We start from the raw sequence: 2,934 nt of genomic DNA, 5'->3' as shown, positions 1-2,934 counted from the left end.
CTTCATCTTGCCTCTGTCGGTGTAAACGACCTGTCAGTAAAGCTCTGCTTCCACAATCTTCGACTGGTGGATGATCAAAGGCTTAAAGATACAGAGATGAATCATTTCAAAACTAATCATGATCTTGATTTACAATGCTAGAGGTGAACAAGTCGCATCTCGATTGATAATAATATCATTGCTTGCTTGAATATCAAATTTTAAACTAGAAATCCAAATGCATACAAAAATCAAATTTTGAGGGGATCTAACAAATCAACTTTGCTACACGACTTTTCTCATCAAGATCTCCATGTTTCTTTTGGTTATCCTTCACATGCAGCTGTCAAACGATCAATCTGACCCTAAAGGAAGCATTTGACTTGTTGCCTAGGTGTAAGCACTGCGCGTAGAGCCACACTCCAGAAGTGCAATGCCACAACTAAAAGCGCAGCGCCACACTCCAGATTGGCTTGGCTTCGATTTTTTTACTTGTGTGTGTTGTGGATGCAGGGGCGCATGGAATTTGGAGCTGAGTTGGGCCTTCGGCTCTTAATTTTTTAAATAAAATTTGTGATTTTTGATGCAGGGCGTATGAAATTTTGGAGTTGGCTTCAATGTCTTTGTAACTCAAGCACTCTGCTGAATTAAAAAGTATAAGAATACACATATGATAAGTTGAGACATTAAGTTCATGTTTCTGACCCTTTCCAAAGGTTGCTTTTAGGTCTGTTGTTCCCATGTTTGTCTGCCATGTCAACCTTCGGCCTGTATGAGTGCTAAGATGGAATGCCTTAACTTGTCACATACTACCAAGATTTCTTTAGGCAATTTTCACCTAGCACCAGTTTGTGTTGGCCACGAACCTATCGTGAGAATATTCTAATTTTGATGCGAACTGATAACCACATTTTGTCTTCAATTTTATAATTAGGCTCCACTCTGCATCATCTGAAACAGTCTTTCCTGATAGAAGTCTCTTAGCCAAGTGCTGCTTGTAATACTTCTCAAAGACATCCTTCTCTTGAACATACCAGAACAACATCATCACTTTATCCAAAACCACTTCAACATATTCCTCATTGACCCCTTTGAGGCCTTTTCGAAGCTTGTCATCAACAAATAAAAAAATAAACTCAGGTGACCTTGCATTCAAATTGATGAAATACTCAGAAGATGAATTTAAGGCATTCTGGAAGGTTTTATCATTGTTGAAAGCCTCACTTATAATCTTGTCGTACTTGTCCTTCTCATCAAGAAGGCATTGCACAAATTCCACTGGATCTTTCAGTTTCTCTAGGTCAGTGACTAATTATTTCCCTGTTTCAAGTAAATAGGTAGTCATTACATCTCAGATTGTAGGAAGTCCTACAGGAACCCTACGAAACAGGTTGCACATGCATCCTAAATCATCATACTTATTGTTCACAAGGATGCTTACAAGCCCTAACCTCTGCATGTGCACCAACCTCTGCATATGATTTGCTATCATTTCTTTCTCAACAACAGCTGTAATTTTTACCTCACTCTTTGAATCAAGATAATGTGAAACCCTCTCTATCTCTTCATTTAACCTTCTCTCAGCTTTCTACAGATAGTCACCACAATCACGGCATTCAATAAACTATTGAGATTCAATAGAATAAAAAGTTGATGCTTCTTCCACGAAATGTTTCTCAAAACCGTCATGGTAAACAGAAGGCCCCAACTCTATTAGCATTTTAATGATATTATGCATTAAACCTCGATTGATGACTTCTCCAATTCTTTCACAACATACAAGTTCAAGAAGAGTATTCAATAGCCTATCCTTAATTTTTGCAGCACGAACTATATGGTCTCTCCACAGATTTAATCCAAGTTCATGGACAGGTGTTTTGTTGGGGTTTGTAACATATGTTCTATCCATATACATCAAAATGTCCTGAATCATCTGCAGTGCATGGCATCATAGCCCATAACAATTGCCTCGCCCAAGATTCATACCTATAAATCTCCAAGTATTTCTTTCTAGAACCATGAGACCAGTAGCTGTAAACTTTTCACCAGCAATATCACTGTCAGCAATGTACAGTGCCCTCTGCACAGGTTCATGGATATCTCTTTCAATCAAAGCAGAGAAACGAGCTCGCCATATGTTGAGATGAGGATTAGCAGCACAGCAATAGACCTTAAATGTTATGTTCTCTTCTTCTCTATCACAATCCCGCCGCTGACATCTCCTAGCTTCCTCAAGATCATTAAACACATGAACTGCTGCGCAGGGAGACCTTTGAGTCAATCATTCATTTGGTCATATCTTCTGAACCAGGAGCCGGTTTTGGGAGTGTGATATACCATTGGAAAGCTCTTTCCGAGCTTCTTCTGATGGACACACTTATGACATGTTTTTCGTTGAATATCCTGTGAAAAACATCTCTGAAAACCAGACATAATAAGAGCCCATTTTGATCCCTGGTGACAGGTTGCGAAGACTGGAACTAACATGTGGCACAGGTCTTCATCAGGGACGTGGTCAGATTGCATGGAGTTGTAAAGAAGATTGTGTCAGATAAGGATGCGAAGTTCACTTCCAAGTTTTGGAAGGAGTTATTTGCAGGTTTGGGCATAGAATTGGCCTTCAATACAACTTATCATCTGCAAACTGATGGGAAAATAGAGAGGGTCAATAGGATATTGGAGGACATGTTGAGGATGTATGTGATGCAACAGCAGCAAAAGTGAGAAGAGTATCTTCCATTGGTAGAATTTTCTTATAACAATGGGTACCAGGAGTCACCGAGGATGAGTTTGTTTGAGGCATTATATGGGTGGAGTTGTAATACTCCCATCAGTTGGAGTGATCCAGTTAAAAAGGTGTTGATTGGACCGAACATGTTGGTAGACATGGAGCGAGAAATTTAGGTGATCAAGAAGAATTTGAAAGCAGCATAGGATAGGCACAAGAGATATGCA

At 39.5% G+C, this 2,934-nt stretch overlaps 1 pseudogene; it reads right to left on the bottom strand.

Annotated features, from left to right (window-relative positions):
• Positions 1 to 421: 421 nt before the first annotated feature.
• LOC149226314 (cullin-3A pseudogene) lies at positions 422 to 1,912 on the bottom strand (annotated as a pseudogene).
• Positions 1,913 to 2,934: the final 1,022 nt, after the last annotated feature.

This window comes from Pinus tabuliformis, chromosome J, assembly GCF_031772625.1.
Source record: "Pinus tabuliformis cultivar Carrire ecotype Pingquan chromosome J, CPIR1, whole genome shotgun sequence".
Taxonomy (NCBI): Eukaryota; Viridiplantae; Streptophyta; class Pinopsida; order Pinales; family Pinaceae; genus Pinus; species Pinus tabuliformis.
The sequence above is the reverse complement of the archived record's forward strand: the minus strand, read 5'-3'. Positions and strand labels throughout refer to the sequence as shown.